General features: G+C 34.1%; 1 protein-coding gene across 1 annotated transcript in view; it reads left to right on the top strand.

Moving 5' to 3' along the window:
• The window catches only part of ZCWPW2 (zinc finger CW-type and PWWP domain containing 2), a 98,838-nt gene that overhangs the window by 63,437 nt on the left and 23,012 nt on the right, over window positions 1–12,389 (top strand). The gene's annotated exons all lie outside the window — the stretch shown is intronic.

The following is a 12,389-nucleotide window of genomic DNA, read 5'->3' as shown; positions in this document are numbered from 1 at the left end:
TTAAATAAGATTGGGAGTCAATAGCATTTTAAAAGAATTTTTAAAATTTAACCATCATTCTGTATATTGTATGCAGGGGGATGTTTAACTCTTATTTATTGTCAAAAATATGATTGGGATAGTATGAACCTTGACATTCTCCTCAAGTGACAGTATTGTTAACAGGATGGTACTGAAAAAGAGAAAAAGTCAATACTTAAATTCTTTTAGATGAATGATATATTGGTGTTGTAAGAAAAAGAATTGTGATTGAAAAGAGAGCCTATCCCTATAGTATTTCCTGTGTTGAATGGTGGGGTTGGTGTAAGGTGGACCCAGGGAAGATTGAATGTAACCTGACAGAATAGAAAAAATGTTGGTCACAAACCTATAGATGAATAGGTAATGAGGTAAGCATCATTTCTGTATTCTGAGTATGTATATATCATGAGTCCTCTTATTTTTTTACTATTTATTTATTTTTATGAGTCCTTTTAAAATCAGATTATGTTTTACCCTTTCACTTTTTGACTTGTAAAAGTAATCTGGACTTTTCACTGGCTAAATAATATTGTTGCGCCTTTGCAGAGAAGAATTCCACATCATAAAAGACAAGGTTGCCTTTTAAAAAAGAAAGGAGGGGATCCCTGGGTGGCTCAGCGGTTTGGCGCCTGCCTTTGGCCCAGGGCGTGATCTTGGAGTCCCGGGATCAAGTCCCACTTCAGGTTCCCTGCATGGAGCCTGCTTCTCCTTCTGTCTGTGTCTCTGCCTCTCTCTCTCTCTCTCTCTCTCTCTCTCTCTCTCCCCCTCTCTCTCGAATAAATAAATAAAATCTTAAAAAAATAAAAATTAAAAATTAAAAATAAAGGAAATAGTACTTGAGTGTATGTCTGACCATCAAGACAAGAATATATAAGACGGTGCAGGATTGTTAACGTGGATGGAACTGTTTATTTTAGTCTCCGCTTAAGGATATTTAGAATCAAAAAAGATATAATAATAACTAACATTTCTATATATTGCTTTATTTTTACCAGTGATTCTCAATGAAAGTGGTACTATTGTCTCTAGGACAGTGCTATTTAAGGTGTGGTCCATGGACCAGAGCTAGTCTGTGGACTATTTATTATTGGTCTGCAATGAGATAAGAGCAAAAACTGACAATAATCATTTAGAAACTTGTGTAGTAGTTCAACAGAGTTATTTTTTTCTGCTGAATGTAATGATAAAATATAGAATATATATTTTGTATTTCTTTTCTCTTTCAATTTTTTCATAGTAACTTATTTTTAATTGTATAGAAATACAGATCTTGGACATACTGGGGGCAAAACTGGTCTTTTAACACATAATTTGAGAGACACTGCCCTGTGTGTCTTGAAGTGTGTTAGGAATTTGTAGAAGTATCTTGGGCTGCAGTAGTTTGTGGGAATACAGGGCATTTTTGGGGGCAAAGTTAAGGAAACTAGCTATTTTGCAGTGCATGGAATGGAACTGTATCACAAAAACTGTCTAGCATTTGGCATGACTTTTGAATGTGCTACTTGACTCAATGAACAAGAAATATACAGTGGACCCCTGAACAACACAGGGTTGGGGCACTGACTGCTGCAGTCAAAAACCCATGTGTAACATTTGGCTCCCCCAAAGCTTAACGACTAATAACCTGTTGTCAATTGGAAGCCATAATAAAGGTATAAACAATTGGTTAACACATATTTTGCATGTTATATGTATTATATACTGGATTCCTACAATAAAGTAAGCTAGAGAAAAGAAAATGTGAAAATCATAACAAAGAGAATATACATGCCCAATAATGTACTGTAAAAAAATCTGTGTGTAAGTGGACCTGTGCAATTCAAACCTGTGTTAAGGATCAATAGTAATTGTGTAGTGATTTAATACAAATACTGAAATATAACATGTCAGAGTTAAAAAGAAACAAGGAATTTAGAAGGCTTATTATAGTGCAGGAAACTGAAATGGAATAAACACACTGTTCTCAAGATTATTGAATCATTTACTTATTTTCTACTCAACATATTTTAACATAATGTAACTACGTATTTAGCTGTAAAGAGTAAAAGTGTAGTTACTGAGATACCATGGAAAACATTTACAAATCTGAAACAGGAAATTTGAGATGCCTTTTACAGTCTTAAAATAAAATATTACTAAATTTACAGATAATGAAATATATTGTTCCCTTTGAATTTCAAAAAATAAACATTTAGAAATATTTCATAGTATTGGTACCCTTTATATATTTTGTAAGCACTTTAGAATAATGCTAAGAAGTCTGTTACAAATATTACATGTTGAAATTATTTTTAGATAATCTTTTGTCTTCCAGTCTTACTCTAATACTGTCTACAAAGTCTACCTTAAAATTCTTTATTACATAAGATGTAATGTAAGATATTATTGCTTTTTTTCTAATTTGTTATCAAGATACTCTTCATCGGGGCACCTGGGTGGCTTAGTTGGGCATTCATCTCTTGATTTCAGCTCAGGTCATGATCTCAAGGTCGTGAGGTTGAGCAGCACATCAGCCTCCATGTTCAATATGGAGTCTGCTTGAGATTTTCCCTTTCCCTCTGCCCCCTCTTCCCACTCACAATCTCTTTCTGTTTCCTCTCTAAATAAAAAAATAAAATCTTAAAATAAAAGACATTCTTCCTCACGTGTCAAAAGTTATGGCCAAGTTATTTTTAAGTACTAGAGACTGAATATGGCCTGGAAATGTGGGATTTCTGTGATATTTTGTTACTAGGTCATCTCATGTCATAGCACACAGAGGATTATTTTCCCCATTGGGAATTACTTTGCCAAAATCATTTGGAAGAATATAATACTTCTCATTTTCTATGCTTGGTTGGACAAGCTAGAATTTATTTTGGAATATTATCTCTATTTCAGTTAAGATTAGTTTATTTTCTTTCATTGTATAAAATGTCTGATCTATTACTACTTAATTTAGAAGTAGTTTTGCATCCTTGCCAATAGCTGTTGTTTCTTGTGTTGTTGACAATGCAAACTGCTGGAGCCACTCTGGAGAAAAGTGTAGAGGTTCCTCAAAATGTTAAAAATAGAACTACCATACCATCTAGCAATTGCACTATTAGGTATTTACCCAAAGGATACAAAAATATAGACTCAGAGGAATATATGCACCCTGTTGTGTATAGCAGCATTATCAACAATAGCCAAACTATGGAGGAGCCCAAATTCCATTGGTGAATGAATAAAGCAGATGTGGTATATGTATATATACAATGGAATATTACTCAGCCATCAAAAAGAATGAAATCTTGCCATTTGCAATGATGTGGATGGATCTAGAGTATATTATGCTAAGTGAAATAAGTCAGAGAAAGAAAAATTCTCACTCATATGTGGAATTTAAGAAAGAAAACAAATGAACTTAGAGGAAGGGGGAAAAGAAAAAAAGGAGAGAAAGAATCAAGCCATTAAAGACTCTTACCAATAAAGACAAACTGAGGGTTGATGGAGGGAGGTGGGTGAGGGATGGGCTAGATGGGTGAAGAGTATTAAGGAGGGCACTTGTTATGGTGAGCAATGGGTGTTGTATGTAAGTGATGAATCACTGAATTCAACTCCTGAAACCAGTATTGCTGGATATTAACTATCTAAAATTTAAAGAAATAAAAAAGTGCAGGTACTTTCCTCTAGAAGAAAAGACAGATGTGTAATTTAATAAGAATAATATAAGAATGAATGAAGTATGGGGTGACTGGGTTGCTCAATAGGTTAAGCATCTGCCTTCAGCTCAGGTCATGATGCCAGGGTGCTGGGATAGAACACCACGTCAGGCTCCTTGTTCAGAAGGGAGACTGTTTATCCCTCTCCCTTTGTCCCTTCCCCCCCACTCATGCTCTCTCTCTCTCTCTTAAATAAATGAATAGAATCTTTTTTTTAAAAAACAAATGAATAAAGTATGTCTACAATAAAGTTATAAGTAAAAAAAGAAAACAGTTTCTGTTCCTATGTTCCCACCATTTTGTTCCCACCACTACTTCTGCCAGTACATTTTTCTATAGATCTTGTACAGAATGATTTTATCCAAACTTATTCATGATAGGAATGACTAGCATTTATCTTACCAATTATGTCTTTAAATGTAGTTGTTCACAAGCATACACATATGGAAATACATTTTTCTTTTATTTTTCTTTTATATTACAGTTATGGTATTTTGAAATTATTCATGTAGTCAGGTATATTAATTATGTTATAGGCTACAATTGCTGTAACAAGGAGACTCAAAATTACAGTGAGTCCTACAAGATAAAAGTTTATCTATCTCTCTATTGTATACCTGACCAAAGGTGGGCAAGTGATTCAGAGTGGGAGGAGGCTTTGCCCCACAGGATCATTTAGACTCCCAAGTTTTTTCTGTTTCATTGTTATGCCAACCCTCAGGGTGTGGTCCTAATCTATATGGTCAATAATTGGTTGCACTATCTATCACATCTACATTCTGGGCCATGAAAAGAGGTAAAGTGGAAAAAGGAGTACAATTAGCTGAACAAGAAAACATGAACTTGAAGCTGCACGTGTCACTTTTCTCATATCCCATTGGCAGAATTTAGTAATATGGCCACAACCAGTGGCAAAGGGAAGGAGGAGAATACAACTTCTAACAAGACCAATCTAGATACTGGGTTACAATTAGTGGCCTAAGATTTTCATTTAAGAATAGAGAATAGTCTATTTCAAAGTATTTCTTATAAAAGGTAGTGGTTAGGTTGATAGAGCTGAGAAATACTAAGATAGATTGCCTAATGTAACCCTTACAATACCAGTGGGAAATAGGTATTACCATAACTGTTCTTACAAAGAACCCACCCCCAGGGATGTTCACCATTGCCAAAAATTCAATACAAAGATAAATGATAAAAAAAAAAAAGTGAGGTAATTGGCTGTACAGCTCCTTATCCTGGGTTGCAAATATTAACAGTTTATTTTCTTTATTTATATTTATGTAAACAAATGTGTATATGTACATGTAAAATGTTTTGTGATTGTCTTGTTTTTACAACAATGAGCACTGATTATATGTTATTCTATAGATTTAACTACTTGGGCTGACAGACACAGATCTGTTTTTAACTGTCTGCAGAGCATACCATAGCAGATATATCACTTTTAGTCAGCCAGCCGTACATTGATAAGCGTGTGCAAGTTTTCAAGTTGCAGTTGTGGTTTGATACTGCTACATGCAGTGCTTTCATAAACCTCCTTGTACATATGTCTTTAGGTACTGATGCTATTATTTTTATAGGATAAATTCCCCAAATGGGCTTGATAGATCAAAGCTAACCACAGTGTTACCTGCCTCCCTTGAATCATGAAGGGACCTTGAGGAATAAGTTCTATGTTGGCCTGTGCTGAGTTGCATTGGCAGTTACTGTAGCCTCTTTGAACCAGGATGTAAGAATATTGCCACCTTGAATGCCATTGCTAAGTGCCTATGGGGATGGTGCTTCCTGGGGCAAGTAGGAGAGCTCTATCTAAATGGTTCTGCCATTCTCATAACCCCCTTCTTTTAACTCTTCAGCTGCATTTGGCTACCTGTTAAGATAGAGGTGAATAGTACAGATGTGCACAACTTTGCACCCGACCGCCGCTCTGCCCAGTGGAGCAGTCTGAATGAAAGAGAATTAGAGTAAGCCTCACTGATCTCTGAGTCCCATTTGAAAGAAAAAGAAGAAGGAGGAGGAGGAGGAGGAGAAGATGTAGAAGAAAGAGAAGAAAGAAGAAGAAGAATAGAAGAAGAAGAAGAAGAAGCCAAAACTAAAGACACTCGACTCCCTCACACCAAGCCCTACCAGCCCGACCAAGCCCCCTACAAACTACTCACGACATCCCGACCCTAAAACAGAAAGAAAGAAAGAAAGAAAGAAAAAAGAAAGAAAGAAAGATCTAGATTGTCTCTAAGTCCCTTCCTGCTTTAATATTCCATGAAATATTTATAACAGCTCAGTACGTAATTTCAGAATGTCAAAGGACTGATACAAACCAGAGTAAATATCGGGGTCAGTTGGCCCTAGAAATAAAGAATTAAAATACTAGTGTATTGGGAAATGGGTGGAGTTGCTGGTAGTGTTACCTGTTAGAGATTCTGAAAGATGTTTGAATATAAAAGCAAATATTCAGGACACAGCATATTGTGGTGTAAAAATAGAAACTTATGAATGAGCCAGATCTGCCTTCAAGGGCTAGTTCTACTTAGTTGTGTGACCTTAGGTGAGTTAATGTCTTTGATCCTCATTGAATTAAGCTCTGATTTGGGAACCATAATAATTAAAGATAGCATGAAAAGCAATAATAGCATAGAGTTTGCTGTATTTTAGTAGGTGCTTGTTTAATAAATGCCTAGTACTTTTCTCATTTCTCCTTAGAAAGAAATAGGGAGGATTTAAGAATATTTAAAATGTTTAGACTTATAATAGCATCATAGTTCTATTAGATGAGACTATGTAAATCTCTTTTTAAAAGTAAGTCCCACCTTTTAATCCCAATAAAATTTTTTCAATGTAAATATAAGAGCATTATATTTGGAGGACAACTTTTAAAAAATATTTTATTTATTTGAGAGAGAGCAAGAGAGAGAGCACAAACAGGGAAGAGGAGCAGAGGGAGAAGCAGGTTCCCGTTGAATAGGGAACCCGATATGGTGCTTGATCCAAGGACCCTAGGATTATGACCTGAGCTGAAGGGAGATGCTTAATCAATGGAGCGACCCAAGCACCCCTGAAGAACAAAATTTCCTAAATCATCCAAAATTCACCTCCTCAATTAAAATTTTTAGATTATTTTTTGCATGTTTATAGTTATTTCTATATACGTATGTTTATTTGCATCGTTTTACTCATTGAGTAATGTGCTGTTAGTGTTTTGATTTTTGTATTATATCACAAATCTTTTTCATGTTGTTTTATGGTTTTTACTACATTTAAGAAGTTCTTTTTTTTTAATTAGAGAAGTAGCATTGTGAGAAAACAAAAAATAACATATAAATTCTTTTCCAGCTATAATTTCAGTTCTAAAAGAAAGACACTGTTAATAGTTTTATATACTTTTGCATGTATGACCTTATGTATTATATATGCAAATAAATGTTTATGAATAAACAAAATATATTTATATGTATAAAATATATATGCTTTATTAACATAAATGGAATGAATTAAACCTCACTTTTTTCATTCAATAATATATTGTGGACATCTTCTCAAGTCAAGGATCTACCAGATCTTACCCTGTTGCATAGCATATCATTTTATAGAAGTGTCTTTATTTATTGAACAGTCTCCTGGACATTTAGGTTGATTCTGGATTAGCAAAATTATAAATAAAAATGCAGCAACATCATTGCACACAAATCTCTTTAAACATTTCTGTAAATATTTATACACTAAAAATTGCTAGAAAAGGACTTGCTGAGCTCAAAGAGTAGGAACATTTTAAATCTTGCCAAATTGCTAAACATCTCCCATCTAAAAAATCCCCCAACATTATTGTACCAATTACAGTCCCATTATTAGTGTAAGGGAATGTCTAGATTGCCTTCACTTGTCATCTCTTGCATTACCAATCTTTTTTCTTTGTAATTTGTTTAGTTTTTATTATAAATTTATGTAATATATGCTAGGGAAAAAATACCAAGGGTTACAGAAGTGTGTAAAATGGAAAGTTCAAGTCATTTTCTTCCCCCTTTTTGCCTCACCTCTAACATTTTACTATTTCAAAATCTGGAAATAAGCATCTTTGCACATTTTTTGCATGTTTGTGCCCAAATTTCAACAGAACGATTCTTAAAAATGAAACTTCTGAGGTAAAGGATGTGAGTGCTTAAAATCTGGTTATGTTTAAGGAAAGACTAAAAAATTGTTATATATTGAGGGAAACTAAGGAAACAAATGTAATGTGAAATCCTAGTTTGGGCCCTGAAACAGAAGGATGTCAATGATAAAACTGGCAAAATTTAAATTAGGTCTTTATTCAGTTAATGGTTTTGTAGCAATGTTAATTTCTTATTTTAATAATTGTACTGTGATTGTGTGTAATGTTAACATTGAGGGAGGCTGGATGAAGGATATATGGGAACTCTTTTGAACTATATCTGCATCTTTTTGTAAATCTAAAATTACTTCAAATAAAAGTTAGAAACTCTAGTCAAGTGTTGCCAAATTCTCTTCAGAACTATTTTATCTGAGTACTAGCAATGCTTTTCCCATTCTCTTTTCCCACCAATCTTTATATATTTGCCAGTATTTAAAAGGAGATATAAAATAACATGTTATTATTTTCATTTGCTGTCATTTTTTTTACTTTCATGAGGCTGAGCATTGTTTACTATATTTACTTTGATGAGGTTAAGCATTTCTCAGTGTATTTATTGGATATTGTATTTCTTCTGAAAACTGCCTATTTATACCCTCTCCTGTTTTTTCCATAGTCTGGCTTCTCTCTCTCTCTCTCTCTCTCTCTCTCTCTCTCTCTCTCTCTCTCTCATTTTTTTTTTGACTTGTAGGTGCTCTCTTTAGTTATTGATTGTTAATACTTTGCTAATATACTGTGAACATTTCCTTAGTTTTCCTTTTAAATTTTTTGTAGTTCTTTTGTACTTAGATAATAAATTTTTTTCTTTTAGGTTTTGGAACTTTGGTGACATACTTTAAAAGACTGCCCCTTCATTAAAACAAAAGTTATAATTCATTTAGTCTTTCTTCTATTGCTGTTGGTCACACTTTGATGAAAATCTCCATGAATATTGCTTCCTTTCCCACCACATGTTTTGTTTCCTTCCAACAATTCCCAGTAGAAGAATCCCTGAGACAGTGATAGGAATACATCAGGCTATTCACTCTCATCAGCAGTGCATGCAAATGCCACAGTGATAGGTGTTATCACATAAAGATGCTGTCACCAGTGTACATCATACTTTGTTGTTTTAATTTGCATTTCTTTGACTTGAGGTAATTGTCTATGTTTGAGTTGTTAATGTTTTCTTGTAAATTTATATGAACATTTTATATACTAGCAATTAAAATAATAATTTTTTGTCATTGTTTCAGTAAATGTTTTTACCAGCATATTGCTTGCTTTTCCATTAGTTTTTCCTGGCAATATGGAGGTTAAATATTTGTATGTGGTCACATCTGTATTTCTAAGAGGTTTTATTACTTAGGATGGACTTCTTCATAGATAATAATGCAGAGGAGTGAGTAAAGAAAGAATATATAGAGGTAGACTGTCGAAGTATGAATCCTGGCTCTGTCATCTACTAGCAGTGTGATCTTAAATTAGCTACTTAACTCTGTAAGGTCTCGATCTCCTGTTAAGTGGAAAGAATGGGAGTATTGCAAAATAAGATTGCTTTGACAGTTTGTGTAAAGCACATAATGTAGTGCTTAGAACATAAGAAACGTTTCACGAGTGTTAGCTATTATTATGGGACTGGGGATTTATTTTTATATGAGGTAGAAGGATAGGGTATAAAAATTTAATGCACCTTGCTAAGATGGGGTTCAGGACATGCTACCCCAAACATGGCATCTTGGTATATTGAATATTTCAAGCTCAATGAATTTGTGAAATGACAGGTACAGGAAGGATTTTCTCACTTTCCCTAGAGCATGAGGTTATAAGAGCCTCATGTAAGATGTTATCCCTACACCAGGAGGAAAAGAGCATTCTTTGATAGTAGAGGGAGCTTGAGAAGAATCTCGTAGTAAGCCTTGCCTTTCCACAGCTTACCAATCTTACCTCCTACACTTTCATGTACTTTCATGTTTTCCTATGACCTTCTACTCTTCAAACCTTGCTTAAACACTCTCAGGTTTAACTGCTTCTTTGGACCTTCATATCCTTAATGAAGGCTGCCATATCACATAAAACCTACATTAAATAAATCTGCATGCCTTTTAGTTGTTGTTTGTTTTTTAAAGATTGATTTACTTATTTGAGAGAGAGAGTGTGCATGAGCAGGGAGAGGAGCACAGGAAGAGAGAGAGAACCTTCAAGCAGTCCCCCTGCTGAGTATGTAGCCTGAGTTGGGACTCAGTCCCAGGACCCCGAGATCATGACCTGAGCCCAATTCAAGAGTTGGATGACCAACTGACTGAGCCACCCAGGTACCCCTAAGTCTGTATGCTTTTCCCTTGTTAATCTGGTTTTTGTTACAGGGGCCCCCATCAAGAATTTAGAAGAATAGAGGAAAAAGGCATTATTCTTCCCCTACACTGTCAGTTATTCCAATACCATTTATTGACTAACAAGTAATGTTTCCCTTCTTTACTGTTTTTTTAATCTTTATAATATATAATTTGCCATCTTCATCATGTAACATGTCAAAATACCTACTTATATATCTATTCATCTATCTGGTCTTAAATTTCATATTGTTTTAATTATTTTATCTTTAATATATGGATCTGTGATCCTTTATTACTATGATTTTTAAAAATTGTTTTCACAGTTCTCATCTGTTTACTTTTTCGGATTGTATTGTCTTTGTTTACATATGTGTGTGTATATATATATCTGTATAATATATGTATGTATTTTCTGTATATTATGATTCTTGATCTTTTAAAAAACCTTTCTGGCTAGGGAAGGACTGCCCCTTACAGGTAGCAAAGGGTACTTCTTTCATATGCAAATCAACCAGTCCCAAACCCATATCCCTCAAATAACTTCTTACCAAACTCTGAAATACCAAGCCAATATTTCCATTACCCTAAATCATCCCAAAATCAAGTACTAGGCAATTGGAGACCATTCCTATAGGCCAGAGCCCTCCAACATTGTTCAAACTAGCCAATCCTGAACTGTTCAGCCTACTGTACCTTGCCTTTCCTGTGGAAACCCCAATAAAGGCATAATTTAAATAGTTTTAACTACATAAAAATGAACTTTAGGATTATTTAGTGAAGTTCCAGGAAAAATTCTGTTGAGATGATGATTGGTATTGTAAAAAATCTTATTGTTAATTTAGGGAGAAATTATATATTTATAATATTAAATACACCCATGTAGAAACACAAATTGTCTCTCTATTCATTTCTCTTTAAGTTTTTTTTTTTTAAGATTTTATTTTATTTATTCATGAGAGAGAGAAAGAGGCAGAGAGACACAGGCAGAGGGAGAAGCAGGCTCCATGCAGGGAGCCCAACATGGGACTCGATCCCCGGACTCCAGCATCACGACCTGGACTGAAGGCGGCGCTTAACCACTGAGCCACCCGGGCTGCCCTCTTTAGGTTTTTTAATGCAGAATTTTACTTATTTCTAATTAAGGCTATCTCAGATACCATTACTAATTAAAAAAGGATCTCTTCGTCATTTTGTTTTCTAATTTTTTTGGCCTATATACAGAAATTATGTGTCTATGTATGGGTATCTTTTTTCCTAACATTTCACTTTTATTAAGGCCAAGAGTTTAACTTGTAACACTTTGAAAGACAAAATTAATGATCACTCTTCTTGATTTATACATTTATGTGTGAGGAAATTAGGCTATTATATTTTCTGATGAATAAATAGTTTTTCCCAAAATTATTGTAAATATTCTTCATAATAAGCAGAAATTTTTCATTAGCCCAGTTGCACGATAAGTTGCTTACATTTTATGACTAGATGTCTAGATATTTGTGTTAATTAATAAGCTTGCTATTAATGTGGAATTCATGTACTGCAGCTCACTTGATTCACTAGCTTTATATGCATCTTTCCCCAAAGATAAATATTATAATAGATCCTTACTTCTGGTTTCTAGCCCCAGGCAAAGAGAAATCTCTGAAAAGAATAGTAAGCAGAGGAACCCCTTGGGAAGAGTCACAGTCAGAATTCAAAACTCATTTAGTTTCCTTTTGGATTCTACTTCGTGGGCATCATTCATCTCTCCATAGGCCTGTGTTCCCCAAACTTGAATCATTCAGGTATCCCATCACCATTTTGCCATTTTTTATACTGTTAGTTACTATCGTTGTCTTTTGTTTGACTTAACCTTTTTCTCAATCTAATTTTTTTATTGAGGTAAAATTTAAACACTGAAAGATCTTAAGTGTAGGGTTTCATGAGTTTTTCTTAAATATATACACTCATATAATTACCATCCCTAACCAAAATAGAGAATATTCTCATCACCCCAAAACGTTTCCTAATCTAAATTTTAAAATGTAATTTCACTGTTTTGTTGTGCATTTGTAGGTTTCAAATACACAGAAATATATATTAATATATAGAGAAAATTATCCATTTATCATTTTCAATTATCAGTAGAAATCTTAACATAGACATTATTTTCATACTAAATTTGATTACCCTGTGCTCAAAAAATGGAGGGAAACTGGGAAGCTACACCACTATAAGGCAGTG

The sequence above is a fragment of the Canis lupus genome, chromosome 23 (assembly GCF_011100685.1).
Source record: "Canis lupus familiaris isolate Mischka breed German Shepherd chromosome 23, alternate assembly UU_Cfam_GSD_1.0, whole genome shotgun sequence".
In the NCBI taxonomy this organism is placed as follows: Eukaryota; Metazoa; Chordata; class Mammalia; order Carnivora; family Canidae; genus Canis; species Canis lupus.
Note: the sequence above shows the minus strand (reverse complement) of the source record. Positions and strands in the feature narration are given on the sequence as shown.